We start from the raw sequence: 20,892 nt of genomic DNA, 5'->3' as shown, positions 1-20,892 counted from the left end.
CAGGATCGCCGTCCTTTCTCAGTAATATATACAGCTTGGTGCAGCTCTGATATCACTCCAGCTCCAGCTTAGCCTGTGGAAAGTTCAGGTGGAAAACCAGAGTTCCGATCTTTGTATTTTTGATTTTTCCCCCGCAGTGTGTTTCAAACCGTGCCTTGAGCTAAAAATGGATCGGAGGATATCCATGAAGATTTTTCCTTTTCCTTTTTTTATTCATACAACTTTCAGTGCTTTTTTCTTTTCATCTACTCTTTGACATTACCTGTGCTATTTCCTTGGCTGCAGTTTTTATGATGCCTTTTTTCTACCTGTCTGTAGATATATATATATTTGTGTGTGTGAGATTGTTTTGTTATTTTAATTTACATTTTTAATATGCAAACATCCCATCCTTATATTTTCAATCCAATTTTCCTGGTAAGATCTTGGCTTATATAAAAGGAACAAGTGTACAATATGTAAGTTTAAAAAATATACTATGAAAGCCCAATTACTTTAGGAGTGCAGATAAAATGGAGAAAAAATTAGGATAAGAATAGGTATAAATTTTATAATTATAATAAAATAATTTTTGGGGGAAAAGTTAATGACCAACCTGATGGGTATGTCTACATATAGAAAACTATCAGTAGGGGAAATAGGATACTAAGAACCAGGTTCTATTGTATGGGGTGCAATGGCTGGAAACAAGTCTTAAAAAGAAGACTAAAAATCTACAGTGACATCTTATCTGATCACGCTGAAAGGAGTACTTCATATCTGAAATGTCTGATGTTCTAAAAACTGTCTTGTTTTTCTACTTTCAGTAGTAGAAAGCAAATATACATTTGCTTTTCTATACCTGTATGAAACACGGACATAATTAACATTACTGCAGAAGACAGAAAACATTTTTTTATAGATGAACCCCTTCATTGATTACACAATTAGGCTGAGAACATATTACCTCACACTCACAGTCAATTTCTTCATTTATTTATTTCTCAATACATTTTCACAAAGTGGCAGATTATTCCGCTGTGTACAGAAAAAAATAAATAAAATAAGGACTGTAACTTAAAGCAATGGTGCAGACATTTGCAGGTTTTCTTTTAGGCAAACAATAAGGTAACCATAAATTTGACCCGGAACTGACTTATATATTATATTTGTCTTGCTACTATACATTGTAACTCTTTAGTGTGTAGTAAATCCATGTGGCATCCTGTATTGTAAAATCTCTGTAAAGCATTCTGAATAATTGAGTCAATGTTTTGTGTGAATGAAAATAAAAGAAAACTTAATTTTTCCTAAATTCCAACACCATGAACAGACTGTATACCAGCATACTGTTAATATATGAAGTACTTAGCGATCACAGCTAGATTATGCATCCATCTGCAATAGAATTCTCTCAGTCTGCAACCTTCTGCAGCAACATTCTTAAACATTTTGTCTTCTGGATACTTGCGTTTCTTAGCTGAAGGGTGTGCATGGGTTTTCTGCCCTGTGGGCACTGCAAATATACCAATCCCATTCTCAGGCATTGGTTCCTGTCCCGAGATCAAATGTTAGGGTTTAAAAAGCTAAAGTTTGATGTGGATGAACAACTGCCTATAAAACACTTTAATCCCTAATGCTGTAATGTATTTAATTTCACACTCTCTGATGGTATTGCCCCTGGAAGGATTACAGCAGGGGGCTGCTATTGTAGCAGTCAGAACGCAGAGAGAAGAGAATATACTTCACATTCTAAAGCTGGAGACCACTAGGCAGAACTAGATACACAGTGAGAGAGAATGCTATGAAAACAAATTTCTATTTGGATGTTTGTATTCAAATTGAAAGCAAAAGCTTTAGAATTTAGAAATGCAATAATTCTGCACTCCCACGCACAGAAAGGGATGATAAATCCTATATTGTCCCCAATATTGAGCTTCATAAAGTTAGGACCAATCCAGTCTGGGCCATATTAGTTCAGTTTCTACTGAAGATCATGAGCAGTGAAATGGATCAGAGCTTTTCTAATTTCTCGATATGAAGAAAATATATCTCTTTGCCATACTAGAGCACAATATCCAATTTATGAGATTAGGACTTTCACAAAAAGCTACTTTAGAATAGTTTAAAAATGGAAAAGTCTACTTTGTCAATTTAAATTAATTTCAAGTTTTGGGAATAAATAATGAAGTGTTTCAAGAAATGTAAAAACCTTATACTGTATTATTATTTACCACACATTCCTAGATTTTAAGCACTTCTTTGAGAAAGTTGAATACAGTTATACCAATAATTTAGTCTGAAATAGAAGATGATGTCTTGGTTGTTATCTTCAATTTGACTTGGTGCAAACTGAGCAGCATTATAAAATCACAGTGGATTTATTCAACAGACATTTATAAACATGTGTGTTTTGTATTATTTGTTGCAGCTAATGGCAGTTTTGGGGTCCTAAACTTTCCAGAATTGGGCAAATATTCCTTGTATATACCTGCTCAATTCCAGGCACACTCAACAGGAGGAATTCCTGGTCCTTGGAAATTGCCTTTTGCAAGTTTACCAGAGCATTTTGTAGTGATTTGTGTGGTTTGTGGTTGGTGGTTTGTGTGATTTTGTAGTTTTCATGGTTTTGCGACTGCTTTTAATTTGCTTTACTGTAGTTTTTCACTATTTTCAAGTTCAACTATATCTCCTCAAACATTTCTTCACAATACTTTCACAATGTTAAGTAAATGTAATCTTGTGAGGGTTTAATCAGACATTTATCAAACTACAGGAATATTAATCAGAACGGTAGTTCATTCCAAATAATATATTGAGCATCAAAACAAATGCATCACTCTACTTATGCTTTTAGAAAAGTAAAGTGTATATACTTGGGTTTTGGATATTGATTAAATGTAAATGGGGTCATTTTCGTTAATTCATTATTCATGTCTGACAGTCCATCAATGGTAGACCGCAATCTTGGAGACCATGAGTCATAACACCTTGGTGAGATCGATGTGGTCCAAATATGATGGCCTGAAAACTAAGTAGCAGCTACATAACTCCACTTTTAGAGAACTGGTATCAATCTGACACTACGGTACGACAGTTGATCATTCACGAACTCAGCTTGCTGCCCTTATTGCAGTCTCATTCTGACATGAGGACTGTCCAGTAGGACAATGCACATCACGATGCTGTTTGTTAAAGGGAAACTGCCGTCCCAATTTCTCAGACTGGTTATTACATCTTGGTAACACAATAAATACATTGACAGTATAGAAACATTTTACAAATTTCAAATTAAGCACAAAATTGTGAATTGTGAAGTGCTGTAAGTTGCCATGTTGTCACAAGGCCCTGGTCTCGCCACGGGCGAGAGTGAGAGTTCCCGTGAATCGTGACATGAAGCGGCCCTTCCTGCTCACTAGTCACTGTAATAACTAATGTAATGTGATGTACCAGCGAATGAACTACAGGTTGTGCTGCAGATATTTAAATGCAGAATGTTTCCAATATGATCTGCATGCAAAGTTAACAAGCAAGTTCCGTTTATTGGCAAATATGTCTTGAAGTTCAGAGCAATATTAAAAGATTAAAAGAGCTGTATTCACAAGCCCGCTTCATTACAATGTAATAGGGCCACTCCACGTCACATGGAAGTTTTGTTGCCTTGTTTTGAATCGCAGAATATGGTGCTGTGCATACCAGGAAATTTCGTCTGTTTTAATTGTGATTTGAGATGCGCTCATCAATGCTGATTCTTTCTAACCCCAAATATAAAAATAGCATTGCAGTTACCCTTTAAGCATGTGCTTTCTTGTGAGATAAGAATGTAACAGCTATACTGTGGGCACCTCAGTCACTAGACTGGAGCCCCATTTAACCTTTGTGGGATGAGATCGGATAACATCTGGCACCTTGGGCTCAGAGACCAGTGAACAGGCACATGTTTTTCCAGGGTCTACAAGAGAGGAGAAAAGGCCCAAAATCCCACAAGACTGCATCTACAACCTTGTGCAAAGTATGCGATACAGATGTACAGCTTGTATTAATTCCAGTGGTACTACTAGCCTGGGACTTTCACAGTGTTGATCAGCGCTGTTGATGACAAATGTTAATCAGCATAATGAATTAACCTATGTTATGTTTACTCAATAATGCGTCAGTGCACCTGCTACAAAAAGAGATCATTTTCCTGATAATAACTTTGAAATTTGTTGCAGCTGTTCAATGGTAAGTTTCTTTTTGAAGATCAGTGTAGTTTCATTTCCAATGGTATCCATGAGAGTTTTTTGTTTACCACACTGCAAACAGGAGGTGAGGTAGTTGAAAATCGTGCAGGAATGTTGCAACAGACGTATTTCTGGTTTCTTAAAAACAAAGGGCATGATGTAATTCAACTAATGTTTACTAATGTTTAAAATATGCTGTCAAATGGCAAGTGACAACAATTCACTAACTCATTACACTGCTTCCTTGATTGTCTTTGGGGAAAAAAAGAGAACATTTTAGTTGAAGTTACAGACCTGGAACAAACATATCCCACTTTTAAAAAAATAATTGTTTAAATTGACACCTACCATTATAGTTTGTAATTCAATAAGTAAACATACTTTTTAAATTATTATTTTGTGATCCACTTGTTACAATTTATAACTTTATTTTAAAATGTTACATAATGTCTAGAGTGTTGGTACACAAAAATAACGTGTAACAGCAACTAAAGTTCTGATTTTATTTTTTTGAATAGAAAAATCCTGGGTCATGCAGTTGTTTTGTTATGCATTACCTGTCACACCCCTGAAAGAGCTTCTGTCTTTTACACAAGGCTCTGGTTATTTGAGACGATTCTATAAATCCTTGTGGAATTACAGTTGCTGGAATTATTTACTTATAACAAGGGCTCAGAGATAGGTTTTTAAATAAGAATATATGGCGATTTATACACTAAGCACCAGGGATTGTGTTGTCCTGATGGTTTAAGCATTTTACACTTTGCTAAACTCACAAGGGACATTCATTCCACACAAACACCTCGGCTTCTAAAATAAATGTTGGGCTCTCCCTAGTGTTTTATACGCTATTAAAATTGAAAAACAAAACAAACAGACAAAAAGTTGAACAGGAAGTAGTGAAATTCTCGATGTTTCTCAGTGAACTTAAAAAAACAAGCTACCAAACAGATGTCGCCTCATGACACTATAAGCTTTAACGTTATAACTACTGCAACAAAAGGGTTTCAGACTCAAGTATTGTAATACAATGAGATATGGAGGCCTACTTCATAAATACGCTGTAAAATCCAGAGTCATGAACTTTGTTCTTGGCTCCACACACTTAAAATCTGAGTAGCCTTGACCATAAAATCAAGGCTACTCTCATTCTGCCACAGGTACCTTGAAACAGTCACACATTGCAGTCTGAAGATTGTACAAACCCGATAATCTTGAAAATCTGAGATTTGTTCTTGACCTAACACACAGCTTCCTCATAGTTTGTGTTAAAGGCCAAGCTTGTCAAGTAATTGTCTCCCATTGGAGAGCCCTGTGTTTTCTAAGACGACTTTGGGACCACTCCATATATTTTAAAGGAATCCTTCCAACATGCAGCCAATGCAAAAATTTTCATCTTCATGATAACATTTTCTAAGTTAAGATGTGAAACAAATTGGCTGTGAAGAGCAAAGGAAAGGACAATTGAAACAGATTTTGTGAGCACTGATTGAACTGAATTGAAACATCTGGGCTGCTTGCCATGCACATTTCATGGGCATAAAATCATGGTACTGCTAAAAATACCTCCTAGTTTAAGAACAGTCCATGGGTTACTGGCATCAGTCAAAATCTAACCTAATTCAGCAGAGATCTGTACTTGCAGAAAAGTTATTTCAATGAATAAAAGCATTGAAATTGAGGTGGAAATTGTGAATTGTTAGGAATTTGATATTTAAAATCATTGAAAGAGTGTTTATAAAGTTAAAATCTTCAATGTAACTGCTTAAAATAATATCAAAAAGTTTGGATGATCTGCATTTATAGTTGAGTATCACCTCATGAGTCTTGTTTTGTAAATAAGTATAAATGGTTAACCTTATGCTTTGAACTAAATGACCAAAAACTTCACCATTTAGAAAATGTCTACAGGATTTATTTACATAAATTGATGGTGGTTTATAGCATTCTAATAGCCTGTGGTTTCTGAAAAATTACTCTTTTTGAGGTGTCAAAAGCATTTCTTCAAAATGCACTTTTTCACTGGACTACAGTTTACATTATTTTGTGCTGACTGTTCGTGTTATAAACAACATGTGTTTAAAATTAAAATCAAAATAGTTTGGAAATATCTGTAACCCAAGAATTTGTCTTGTGCTTCTATATAAAAATAAATGCTTTTCAAAACTTGATTTTAAAGGATGTATTTATTTACAGTAAATTGCTAAAGGTCAAATACAGTGCACACAAGCTGTAAAAGCTCCAGTCTCATTATTTTAACATTTTTCTCCTCCACCTCTGTCCTGTAACCTCGAGACCTAATGAAATATAAAGATTGGTCAATAGTCGAACCTTAATGACGGTGTTGTTTGGCTTTCACTTTGGAATAATTTATTTCCTTGTAATCAATATCTAATCTTCAGCATAGTCTTAAATGAAGTAAACCGCAAAATGGTTAGGATGTGTGGAGTACAAGAAGGAGCTTCTATTTTTGCATGATACTGTAAGTCTCTTTCAAAATGTCCTATATAATACAAGCACTGACTTTTACAAGTATGTATGATTTGATTACTTTTTTAAATAGTTTTTAAATTCATTTTTTCCTGTTACAAAAAGTGTATGGATTAATATGAGAATAATAACATAAATATGTTTGTGTTCTTTTTTGTCCCACAATAGAACATAAAATGACCTAAACATTTAAGTAGTGCTGTCATAAGTCTTGCACTAGAATGAATGCTTAGTGGTCCCAGTTAGGTTGTCTTACATCTTGTAGGAACACTTCTTTCAGCTTTTACCAGAAGCTTTCTCCTGTTCTGTTGAGGAGAAAGGTTAGTTAGCCATCAGAGAGAGGCACTGGTGGGAGAGAGAGTGTTAATTCTTCCATATCTAAGCCTCTTTGCAGAAACTCCCTTTGTCTTCAGCTCCAAGTCATTAAAGACTAATCCTATCACTCTACCTAATCTGTAGAAGTGGAGCCACAGTCCAGCTTCTAAAACCGTCTTTGTTGCTTTCCAAATAGACACGGCTAAGTTTTTGGTCAAGAGAGTCACATTGGTTGCTTCCTCTATGCAATTTCCTAATGAAGTGCCAGTAATGAATCTCTTCCTCCCTATGCAAGGTTCATAGGCTCTGGTCGGTTTAGTACTCAGAAGTGCACAGTGCATTGTGATCTTGTTGAGCTTTGCAAAATGCTGTCAAAACCCAGGCAACAGGCTATTGTAGTTTTACAGTCATTGAGACACTCTCAGATTTTAATTACAAAGGATTTAGATCTTCTTTGTGGATGACACACAACAACCTGAGAAGAGATTTTAGGGATTTTCTGCAAGGATTCAAGACGAGGAAGGAGGCGAATGAAACCATTAGAGCACATTGTGAAAACTGTGGTTTTAATTCAGTGGAAAAAAAAAGTTTAGGTTCTGTTTACTTTGTAAGCATTTGATATTCTGCTTGTTAGCAGGCTTGTGGGAAAAAGAATAAGCATATAGAAAGATTTCAGTGCTTGTCACCAGTCATGTATTACATTTTATTTCTGGTAAGTGTTTTGTATTTTTGCTACGGCTGAGACTCTAATCCATGTAACATTCATAAATATGTCGCTCTGCTTGTGTGATTTATATCAGTCTTATCAGGAAAAAAGCACTGTTTTGTATGAGAGATTATCTGAGCCAAAGCATGGTTTGGCTTGCTCGTAAGGAGAATTCATTATTTTCCTACAATGGATCAGCAAGAACTTGTTCTTCTTTGAGACCAATGCTCTTCAACACTAAAATGAAAAAAAAAGTGAAACAGAAATTACATTTTTGTCATGTGATACACCAAATTACTTCCTATATTACTTGATTGCTATAGATCATATCAATTCATAGTAAAATCTGGAAATATCACACCTATCCCGGTTGTGAAATGGCTTTTGTTAATCCATTACTCACCAGTATGAGCTTTGCACTATCAAGTGGGTGAGTTATTTTCCAATGTGCACTTGTCAGAAACTGCAACCAGTTTTTACATCGAGACTCCTAGAGTTAGCATCAGATGGAGGAGGAAGCCTTGAAAAATAGATCACTTTTTACTACTGGGCTGGAGTATATACTGCAGCACTCTGTGGTTAGATTTACTGTAGACGAGAAGGAAAAGGTGTTTTCAAGCACTTTCTGTTACACATGCACGGTTTGTAAACCAGCATAAACATTTATTTCTTATATTTTTATCAGGATGGACTAAGAAAAGATTACAATTGATTGCAATGTTATATATTTGTGTCGAAATGTTGATAGAAAACGTTATGCATCATGACACATATCAACTGCTTGTTCTTCACCAGGGAGATGACTGAGTTGTTCATTATAACAAGGGGAAGTCAAATGTGTGGTAACAGGTACATTTCTTTACTTATTAAAGGACTTGACTAATTTAATGGACTATCTTTATTATTCAGTCATAAAACTAGCAGTTTGATATGGAATTTATCATTTCTTCAGTATATGAATTTTCTATATGTGTTATACTTTGGGTCCTTAAAATCTGACAGACCCCTTACAGTGGAACAAAACAATATCGTTGAGTTCAAGTTTGAAGCCCTCAGCTTTCATCTTCAATGGATACCAAATGAAAAACACGTGCAGTTCAAGAACAACTACAGTGCAGTAAATTGGTAAAACAACAAGAGTGTGGTTTAACTGCGTTGTAAAGGCAGGTAGGCCCTTTTTAATGTGATCTCAAATTGCACTTATGCTGTCAAGTACCACTTAGCTGAAAAACAAGTATGTCTGAATGTGAAGGAGTGAAATAATCTTCTAAGATGAGAGCGACTTCCAGTCAAAATGTTCGTGTAGTGGTACTCTTAAAGGTCAAAGGTCAATCTTTTAGATGCGTATTACTGCCCTATGTCTTGCCCTGTTGAGTTGCTCAAAAGAACCTGATCTTGACATTTTCTCTGGCCAGTAACAGCAAGGTTTGGCTGCCTGAATTTTAAACTTGAGTGGCCTTGAGATCCCTTGCAAACCTCCTCTGTACACTTTCCATGTTCAGATTAATCAGAACAGCCTATTTCAAAGAACAAGTGATGTTGTTCACAGCTAGTCTGGAGTATTCCGCTACACCCTAGATTCATATTTTTTATAAGGTTTTCTATGACAATGTCAGAACTGCCTGCCTACTTTTACCTATGTTGTGTGCCTCCACTAAAATCTGGTTGCCCTTAGACAAAAATTCAGATTTTGTAAGACAAGCAGTCTGTTTTTTTAATTAATGCAATGTTAATGATAAATCCTTTGAAAAAATGTCTGTTTTTTTTAACTCCTCTTAAGCTGTTAAAAAAAGACTGCTATTAAATCTACATTGTACTATAATAACTCTATCACTAAAATCATAAAAAGAGAGCTTACGTCAAGTGATCTCACTCAGATCTTAAATTATTTACAGGGAATAAAATAACATTTTTGCATTACATTTAGTAACTACAGGACTTCTTAACAGGATATCAGAGCCTTCACTGGGTTGGCTTTGTTTCTTTCATGATGATTTAATATTTCAGAACAGATACTCTACAAAACACATGAGAACAGATTCACTTGTTGAGCTGATAAGCATTTTCTTCCTTTTCAATACATTACCTGCTTGCCCTCTTGATAGCTCCTAATAACTCTGTAGTGGCTTCTAAGCCAGATTTTTGTTGATGTTGATTGAATTTTCCACTAGCATTTCTTGGCATTCTTATTTACTGCCACGTTCATCACCTCTTTGTTTAGGTGTATTAATTATTATATGTGTATTTAGGTTTTTCTTGATTAAAGCCTTTGGATTAAGGTAATCAATCCTGTAAAGGAGAGAGTGCATATCCACTGGTGTGTTTTAATCTCTTTTGAAATCATTAATAAAGTAAGTCAGAGAAGAGTCCCAGAAAGCCTGATTCAAATATTCAAAATCCTAAGATGAGCTGACTTCAACTCCATGGACTTTTTCAGGCCAACCGTGGAATGAACCATGGTAATATAAGGGGAAACTATGAAAAATTGTATTTACAAAAGGCATTTTTTAACATGAAGGTTTATGGGAATACGGAATAGGCTACCTATGCTTATTGAAGCTGATACCCTGAGTTCTTTTGACAAATAACAAAATGAGATCCTCAAGTCAATTAGCTACTAAAAACAAAATGGGTTAGATGAGCTGGACAGCCTCCTCTCATGTGTAACATGTTCTTAAATCAAATAGTAATTCTGTGTACTTTACCTGGAATGGTGCTAGATCAAGGACTTTCTTCTTGTGGAGGGCTGGCCAATTTAGCAAGGCAAGGACAAATTTGTTCAAAACTTGGGGGTACAAAAATCATGTTGTTTAATGTTTTTTTTTGTATTTCCCTGTGCTTTGTGTTGGTTGACAAAATATTGTTTTATTTTGTTTTTCCTTACATGTTTTTCCACACAAATTAATCAGACAACATCACACTTAGTTGGTTTTGTGCATATTTAATTGTCTTGCCATGGGGTGTTGGTTGCATTTTTTTACACGTTTTGTTGTGTTATGATGATTAACAGTAAAAAAAGTTGGCGAGACTTTGTCATGTCAGGGGCTATTATGAAGTAATTTATCTAAAGGTTTGGTTACTGAAAGTTGCAAAAAAAGTCTAGAACACAGAGTTTTGCCAGCTGTTTGTCTACTAGGCATACAATGTCTGTATCTTCTGCAGAAAGCAAACATTTGGAAAGCAAGAAAATTGGTATTTGTGTCTTTATTTTCAGTAATCTAAAGCAGAAAGCTTGTTGGTATTCTCCATTTTGAAGCAGTGATTGTTCTTTAAAACGATATAAATAAATATTATTGTATAGTCTTGTAAGAAAGAGTTGCAATGAAGTACTAATTTCCTCCATCTTTGTGATGTTTTCTTTGCTGACAAGAGAAGTGCCAAGTGCTACCTTTTTAAGCTTTAGAAACACATTGAATTACATAATCCATGACAGTCGAAGGAAAGATATCCTAAAATGATGTAATAAGAAATAAATCAGTTCAAAATGACTTGTCTGATTTCCTGCATTAATAAGTTAACAATGTAGCATTGTTCAAAATTATGGCACTTGTGCCTATGGATAATATTTTAAATTAATGAAGTGATGAAGCACTCGAAGTGATGCAAGTCATTTACAAGATTGCTTTTAGCTAATGCTTTGAGCCTTTCATTAAATAAATCACTGTTAGGAAATTGCTGAAAATGAATGCTTTCTGTACGCAGGTTTACAATTCAATTAGAAAAGCACAAGGACAGAAACATACAGTAATTCTGTAGACCAGGTGTTAGGCTTTAAGATGATTTTCAGACTCACAACTTGAACCAACACAAGACATCTGCCAGTGCAGAACGGTATTTTGTTTTGTAAAGAAAATGCTCTTGTGCTTTGTGACAATACATACTGTATATAATTGCAAAACTGAAAAAAACTATTTTTAGGCAAATGACCTTGCGTCTTACCACATACTGTACATCCACCTTTTTTAATTAAGCTTCTTTCAAACTGTGAGTATAATAGTTTTCCACATTTTGTTTTTACAGGAAATGTTATTAGGTTTTCTAAAGCAGCCTTTTTTAACCTAGATGGACCCCACCTCCCAAAACAAACAAAAATCTCTTTAACTATATACCCAATAACACAACCTTTATCCCTAGGTCACTTCTGGGTTTTTCAGTGACAAGCTAGTGTATCTCTAACATTCAGGCTCCATATAGTGTGCAGTCCCTGATCATTTTTAGCTTCCATGAGTATGTTGTTCTCACAATGTAGGTTCCCATGGGAAACTCTTCTACTTCTAACTCTGTTTGGAAAATGGAAATTGCTTTAGTAATTGATCCTTCCATTCATAATGTCAATAATGTATTTAATCATACATGAGAATAGTCAGTGCATCTGGATGTTCCATTTGAAAATGATCATATTCACAGTGCACTTCATAATATCAGTTCTCAGATCCAGCATTCAGGTATGTGATTAAATAAACTGCTGTCATTTTGAAAAGTAGTGTCTGCCTGCAGAAAGCGCCTACCCCTCCTCCTTGTTCTGCAGCCTACTCACTACCATAGGAGTTCGCTGGCGTTCCCCAAGGAGACCTGTATTGTTCCTGCGTCGGCATGCAGGGGCCTGCTCAGTGCTTGAAACAGTTCACTTCCACAACAAGCACGATGGAGCTGTTTGATCATCGCATTCATGTGTTTAAAGCACGCTTTAAAGAAGAATGGGTGGTGCCCACTCGGGACAGGTACTGTAAAGCACCATGGGGCACCAAGCGCCATGTCAGCCGCAAAGGGTGTCTCACACTTTTTGTCTCAAACAAAGAAGCCATTTGTCTCGTCCCAGTAATCACCTTCCTGTGGGAGAGGGTGATTGAACAAAGGCAAAAATAAAAATTAGTACTGTATATAGATTTTCTTAGTGCCCATGACTCCTGCTTTTAGTTAGCATTTGCAAAACTAGCATAGGACTCAGTTACAGTACCAGTCTTATGCATCAAATCGCCTAAGTAGCTCAGATTTAATTCCCTGTAGTATCCCCTGGTTTATCCACTGTGATTCGTTTAAAGAACAGTATGCCATTATTAAAATCTAATTTTTCACCAGCTATGATATTAAGCTGTTCCTCAATTATTATGTTACGTTTTTCTTAAAACGTCTCTACTTGTTCTTCACACAAGGACACCTATCACAGCAGATCTCCTGAGGCATATAGTGTCTATTAGGTGTCATTAAATTCATAGAACATTCATGCTGGAAGGCAATTTATTTTTGAAGGAATCCTAAAAACCACTTATTAAATTCTTGTTCAAAGACTAAAAGGATTTATAGAAAAATGGGTGATTCTTTGGGCCTTACATTGGTCTTTTTCATATGCTGAAAAAAAATGTTTCTGCTTACCTGGTATGAGAGCTGCATAATAGTACAGCACACGTCTCTGCACTGGAGTCTGATGTAAGAAGTATCCTATGCAGAAGATATTTTCATTTTCTACATTCTGCATTTTTAAAAACATTCAGTGGCTGTTCCCAGAAACCTCTGACCGATCTATTTAAAAACCCAACAGTGAGAAACACTTGGCTTAGAAGAGCAATAGGCATTAGAAATTAGAGGGCCTGCATAGTTCACAGTAATAACTGTCTCATTGCGTACAAAGTATGAATTCAATGTTAACAGGTTTACATCTTGTCCTTAGTGAACAATTTTCATTTATTGAAACTCCTATTATTTATAGAATTTTACTTAATAAAATGGACATCACTCACAAATGTCTTGCCTGCAGGAGTTTACCCTTGATATCAAGCACTGTTTTTAAAAACAAGCATCCACTGATCAGCTACGCCAGAAAAATCGGATCAGGTTATTTTTTAGGAGGGCAGTTTTTCCAGCCATTGCATATTTCTGGAAATAAGCCCATATTCAGTGTTAGCACTTTTTTTTTCTGAAGGCTCAACATCCTCATAACTAGAAATTAGTGAAGATTGAGTTACACTCGGGGCAGCTACAAAAAGCACTTTTTGCATTTGAAATGTTGTTTGTATTTTATTCTCTTTATAAATAGGGCTCTGAGCAGGGCATTAATGTCAAATCCTTTGTGAATATAGGCCATGATTACTTATTCCAGAATGCATTGCTATATTCCATTTCTGCTGGAGGAAAGCATGGGGAATAAGAGACAGGGGTTGGAGAGGACATGTATAATGTAGGCCTCTTTTGTATTTGCAGACTTGCCGACATAGATAGGGGACACAGCAGCTCATTAGCCGCTGGTGAGGTTGCTTTGAAGATGGCTGGTCCCTCCCCATGTCCTTGCAGGAGATACACTTCTTCGCACCCACACTGCAGCTGGCTTTCCTCTCCTTCACTTTTCCTCTCAGGTGCTGATCAATTAACAGTCTCCCAGGGAGGTGCGAGACTTGTTCCTTCACTTTATGATTGGTCCACACGTGACACTGCCTCTCACTCTCGTACCAGTGCATCTGAGTAGTTGCCTTCACTTTTCACCTCTGGGCTATATCAATGTTCTGAAGACAACAAATGTAGAGAGTAGATGGGAGATGGAATCACACTAATCCACCGATTTTTCACACAGCTCTAATCCCATTAGCACACCTGAAATAATAGCCTTGGTGACAAATGCTGTCCTTGTTTCTGAGGTTGTATGTTTTTCAGCTCCGAGAGAGTGATTTTCTCATGACCAATGTCTGAAGATTCAATATAAGCAATCTTATTAGCAGAAACAACAGTCACACATGGCTCAAATTACATATGTAGCCAATAGCATCAGCCACAAATGTGAAAATTGAGCAATTTCCCTTAGGAAAAAAAAACAACTTTTTGTCACCACGTTTTGTTACTTTGTTTCTTTTTATTGTTTGGATAGATCAAATCCAGAATGCTTCTTTTTAGGCATTAGAGATGTTAACAGTTTTCTTTACTTGCAAAATGCATCAAATAATTTACAATCAGTGATATGAAATATATAAATATCATTTAAAACTTTGAACAAATCTGCATTCAGTTTTTTTTCAAGCATGTTACAGTTGGACAAAGAAAAATAGAACACTTTTGTTACTGAAAGAACACGGTGTTTCACAACATTAACAAGACAAGATATAGAATGTTTCCATTTTCTTGCATATTATGAGGTCCTGGCCATTTCAAAATGGCTTCCAGCATTATGTTTAATTTAAAAAAAAACATTTGAAAACCTTGGATGTAAGATTTTATTACTCTGTCCTCACACTCTTGTACCACAGGGTATCCTGCTGGGAACTTTTAAGTCCAGAAAGTTGTTAAAAGGAAACAACAACCAACAGAAATGTGATAGAAGATAGCATGGCTATCTCAAACCACTAACTGTAAATATACTGTACATATAGCTTGTATCGAGAATACCTGTTCTAAAACAATCACAATGGAGTTAACATTTAAGATGTGAATCTTAAGTCTTGTGTAAGATACACTGCATTTCAAATGTAAAAGCTGCTTTGTTATATAAAAAATTCTAAGACAATTCTAAGACAAGTTATGTATCATACTAGATTGGGGTTCACACAAAAAGACATGAAAGCTGTCCTACAACAGATGCCTTTGTGTCGCAATTTGTCTGCCGGTTACTTATACATTTTGATCATTTCTCTTATCATTTAATAGAGTCAAGAAAGGATATGTATTTTTATGTTTACATAATTTACCTGTAACTTTATCATGATATATGAAACAGACACGTTCAACGTAAACAACAATAATGATTAGAAAATCTATTTTTCTGTACTTAGTCCTTATTCTATATAAAGTCATCTAAACTGTGTAACATACACCACAGAAGGCTAAAATACTTAACGTGTTTAGCATTTTTGTTAGATAAGGTTTTCAACAATAAGAACATTTCTAAATTCAAGTATAATACTACTTTTACATACGTTTGGATTTGATCTCTAGTCTATGCTGTACTTTAGAAAACTATAAAAAGTTAATGTTTCGCGATCCTGTTTTCTACAAATGGATTAAGCACTTCGGGAATAGAAATGAAGCTGTATTACTTTCCTTGTGATCGACTTTCGGTGTCTTCTCTAGAATGCTCCACACATTTAGTTGACTTAAGTGTAAACGTTTAAACAGAAGTTTAAACTAACTGCTGTAAAAACAACAGGTGTAAAGTTACATAATGCACATTAGCTTTAGCACACAATTTACAATGAAAAGTTCAAAATATTTACTTAAAACATTGACTATGCAACAAAGTGTATTGATCAGTGAAACAATTCTGTGTACTGGACAATCAGCCCTATCATTACGTCATTTAGCGAGAATGCAGGTTCTTCTTAGTGTGAAGAATGTGATGAATTTGGAAGTCCTAAAGTTAGTTTTCTCTTTTAACAAAAGTAAATAATTGTTAGAAAAGTTTTCCGTTAGATAGCAACATTCAGGAAAACGCTGTCGTTGCAAACCCTAATTAGAAAATGGTGATAATTAAGCACTGTTTCATTTAATTAAAAAAAAACATTTATGATATACAGTATTCAATATTAAATTAAAATAAACACCTTACCTTTTGCTTTATTTTGTGCAATGCAAAAAAAATGTATTGAAAGTAATTTAAACTGTTGTTATTTTTGCTACCATAGCTAAGAAATGTAGTTACGGAAATCTACTCAACTTTTTTAGGATTTTATAACCCGCTCCAGAAAATAAAATCGCATATATGTTTCAATTACGTATTTAGTATTCTACACAAATGTAATTTGAAAGCGAATAGAACAGTTTATTGACTGATTCATAAAACGTATTTATAATGTAAGCATTTATTTCGCTTGATATTTTTTGCAGAATTCAAAGACAGTCAGTTGCTGTTGAGAGTTGTTTTTGATGTTTGCGAGTCTCCATACAAACATTAATTGAATTGTTGTTTCCCGAGTGACCAGTAGACGGCGCAAAAGGTTAAGCAGAAAAATGACTCCTGGGAAGCAAGGACAGATCAAGACAAAATATACATCAGAAAGAATAAGTATATTTATATCTCGCATTCCACATGAATAATTACATAAAACGATTCTAGAAACTGCAAACTATCGGAACTTAGATGGCTTATTTCATCTATCTTATATGACATTTTAAAAAAGTATCTGAAGTGAAATGTTTGAAGAAACTAACTACGATTCAGCGGCTCACTATAGCATTATAAAAAGATACATGTCTTTATTTTTGCGAAGATTAAATCAAAAGCGGACTGTTTTGTTTCACATGTAGGAAATGCTCACTTAACACCTAATACAATTCCTTCCTTATATGTTAGCAGTTTGGATTAGTTTGATCGAGAAACAAAATAGCCAAAAATAAGGAATAAATACAACTTTTGTGCAATTTATTTATTTAAACGATTAAGTATTATTAACATTTTCTATCTTTGATTAGTTCTTGGTTTATAAAGTGTCACGAGTTCCCTTATCCTTTCCTAAAGAAAAGTGTTATTAAACTGTTACAAGAAACGCTTCGTGAATAGATCTACTGTATTCATTTCAATGCATTTTAGAGCAGCAATATATTTTTATTCTATGAATCGCCAAATCCACCATTTGAATCACAAAGCCTCAAACTTTAATAGAAAACTTTTATTTCCATTCTTACGTTCTCAAAATAAATCTGACTCAGGGTTAACCAATGTCATAGATCTAACGGACACATTTAAAATGGATTTAGATCGTGTACAGTACATATGTTACATGTAGAAGGAAAAAGACGAACTACGTGAATTATTTTCTTTCAGTCCCACACGTACAAATCGTGCATGTGGACAAAATCTTTGATGACGTAGTTATGTATTCCAGTATAGTTTCTCTTATGGATTTCAACAGGTTCTGTCCAAGATTGTTTCTACAGTAAGGCTGTTAAAACTGACCTTCAGTTGACTTCTTAAGTACGCAGCCCCAGTTTATTCAGTACGATGGAACAGAGCTACAAAAGCAATTTAAAAATCACACACATAAACTTGTTGCATATAAAGAACAAGTGGATAATCAGGATCAATTAATACGTTGCATATTAGTGCTACTACGAACGTTGCATGTTAAATTAATGTTAAAACGTTTTTATCAATTTATTCATTTAAATACACGTCCCTTTGTTAATAAACGTTTGATTTTATTTGGCCTATTTTAGCTATCTTTCAGATAGTGTAACAAAACTATAATGTATGCAATCTGGGCGAGTGTTTTTTTATTACTTAAAGCAGGTATTTGTATAGAAGATATGCATGTAGTGATTCATGATCAATTCTCTGATAGGTTAAAAAATTATAAAGATTATATCAGCTAAATTAGGCGGACTATTTCCAATTTGATGCATTTAGCACATCATTTTAATTATTCAATTTCCTTTATTAGATAGGGAATATACTTTTTTATAAGTAATGCGCATTATCTAATACGCTTTAGATTTGTGTTATGGTATCGCTCGCTTCTGCTGTTTTATTGTTTAAAGTTTGAAAGTGAGTTAACAAAAATTACCTTACCTTAAAACAACTGATATAAATGAAATGTATGCCACTTAATTTCATCCGGAGACTTGCTGCTGGGTCGAACAGTCACAGGACAATAATATTTTATTATTTCATAGTTATAAATTTATAATAAAGATATACAATATTACGTTGCAGATAGACAATGCAGAACAGGGCAAATGACAAGGCTTTAAAATGTGGTTTACAGTCAGCAATCATCTGTATCTGAGATTGTTAGTGTTGTCCTTTTATAGAACTTTAATTGAAGCTACTTAATTACTTTATAGTACCATTCTATTACAACTGCAAATGCGTTTCGTGTATTTTGCCTTTTCTGTCAGCTTCGTCTGGCCTTTGTTTGCATAGCGTAAAAGCCGCATACTGAGTTCATACGAGTTATTACATGTAATAAAGATGAAATGTTATAAAGGCAACGCATTTGGAATAAACCAACAAAAATCTCCGAGAGACAAGCCAGATAAGATATTTTACTTCTGAGTGTATGTCAAATCAAGTTTAATTAACGCAGCCCCCGTATGCATTACAAGAAAAGGCAATAAAACAATAAACAAAAATATTCTAGTCATTAAAAGTATATATATATAATATATATATATGCACCGGTAAATTGTAACAAACTTTAAGAAAAAAGAGGTAACTTACCCTGCAGGATTTTCAGTTCAAGAAGTCAGCTTGTGCTATACTGTACCAAGGCTTTATGAAGATCATTAAGCCTCCAAAAAACACAAAGCATGATTTCTAGCTATTTTGGTCTTAGATTAACTTATATCTAATAACTGGTGTTTTTGTATCCGAAACGGAGCTACTTAACGTCTCATATCTGCAGGTTTTCCTGCCGGTTTGGGGGTTTAATAGTAATTTCATGCCTGTAAATTTAGACGAAAGACCCCAGTGTAGCTCCACCGCGGAGATCGCAGAATGTGTGAAGCCTGCATTATGTGATATGACACTCTTACCAGCACCAAACTGTTCAGATCGATGACAGACGCTCTTTAGACAAACTTCATACACCTTGTCACAGGTTCATTTGAATATGTACAAATAACACGATAGGTAATCTAAAGCTTGTAAGGAGTCAAATTCTTTTAAATGCTGTAATTACACCTTAATAATGTGGTTAAAAGACGTTGCTTTATTGCACGAATCTGCAATGTTCTTCTGTAATGTTTTGGAAACCCCGTAACCAAGTGGAAGTCTTCGATATGAGTTGCACAACCGGCACCGTGTGGAATTTGGAAACTCAAGTACTCAAAACATATTTTCCTATATCTGTGACCTGCTGTACAGTTTGTGTACATTTTAGAATTCATTGTACTCCTATCTCGTTTTTTTATACAATAGATGTGTGTACCTTCCAGAAAGCAGTCGTGCATATAAAAAACAGGCAGTGTGCGGTCTTAGACAGTGACTTACTGACAAATACCATAATCCGCTCTGACCGAACGCTAAACTAAATTGCAGCTATACTTTTACAAGAAAGCGTAATGCTTTATGACTATTCCACACAGAACCTGTACGGTTTAGACTTTCTCTCACACATGAAATTACTGAGTAGCTTTGCAAATAAAACTAGGACTGGAAATACTCATACTTTAATGTATACCCATCTTGGTACATTATTAATCTAGTCATGCATCCACGGATACATTATATATAGCTATTATAATATAATTCTAGCTATGAAGAGACACTTACTTTTGTCTTTGCTGGGGTGTGTTTTTTTTTTTACAAACTGTACTCCTCCCCACAGATCAGAACTCAAGTTGATCGATCACTTGATAATTGATCATCTTTGCAGCCAATGGAAGGTTAGCTTCGCTAGAGTACATTTTGATTGGACATCGCCTGCAAACTCCTGAAATCTACAGTGACTTGGGCTAGCTCATTTCTCCCTAGCAGCAGGGGTGTGGAGCTGCAGTGCATTTGGGAAATGCGTCGTGGTCCGAGCCTTTTCTATGCGTTTTCCTTTTACTTTCATTGAAGTGTCTGGTGTAGCTCATAAACGTGTTATATATACAGATAAAGTGTTTCCCAAATATTCCCTGCAGCGTTCTGTTGCGTAATCAAGCTGACCATCCAAAACATGAGCAATGAACGGCTGCAGCTCCAGCACTTGAACCTGTTACGATAATGCCAACAAAGGAATTACACTAGACATCATCACGTATAAACTCTCAGGCTGACGCGCTCAACCTCAAATGAGATGTTTTAGTTTTTTTTCAGACGTTTACTGCATGAAACAGGCTTCTACATCAGAAGGTCCAAATGACGCAAATTGACACTCCACACTCAAAAGTATCACACTAAACTGGAATAACACTGGATCTCAAAAAAAGAAAGCGGCACGCAACTGTTATCGGGGTAGTGATGTGCTGTTGCTTATTCTGGCAATTGTAAAGATTCCTCAAAAAAAATCTCAGCCCATCAACTTTTCTCCTCCGGTCTCGGGAGTTGAACTGAAGCTTGTACCCGTGTTATTCTTACAGTGGAAGTCCTATGCGGTAGGGGAGGAATAAAGAAGCGCCCAGGCTCCGTCTTTATTCCTTTCAAGTTGTTTTTCTTCACTCGCTCTCCTGGCATCAAACGGGCAGCGCGCTACAGCGCACCACGGAGAGGACGGAGAGAATAACCCCAGCCTCGCCTCCCTGCTCTCTCTCTCTCATTCCCCCCCTCCTGTGTGAGCA

The 20,892-nt window shown here is 35.4% G+C and overlaps 1 long non-coding RNA gene across 1 annotated transcript; it reads right to left on the bottom strand.

The window, feature by feature from the left end:
- Nucleotides 1-959: 959 nt before the first annotated feature.
- LOC148646173 (uncharacterized) lies at nt 960-20,861 on the bottom strand. The gene is made up of 2 exons (XR_015927943.1): nt 18,851-20,861; nt 960-14,210 (listed from the first exon to the last, which is right to left on the bottom strand). It is a non-coding gene; the product is annotated as an uncharacterized LOC148646173 (long non-coding RNA).
- Nucleotides 20,862-20,892: the final 31 nt, after the last annotated feature.

Source organism: Lepisosteus platostomus, chromosome 17, assembly GCF_059453375.1.
Source record: "Lepisosteus platostomus isolate fLepPlt1 chromosome 17, fLepPlt1.hap1, whole genome shotgun sequence".
Lineage (NCBI taxonomy): Eukaryota > Metazoa > Chordata > Actinopteri > Semionotiformes > Lepisosteidae > Lepisosteus > Lepisosteus platostomus.
Note: the sequence above shows the minus strand (reverse complement) of the source record. Positions and strands in the feature narration are given on the sequence as shown.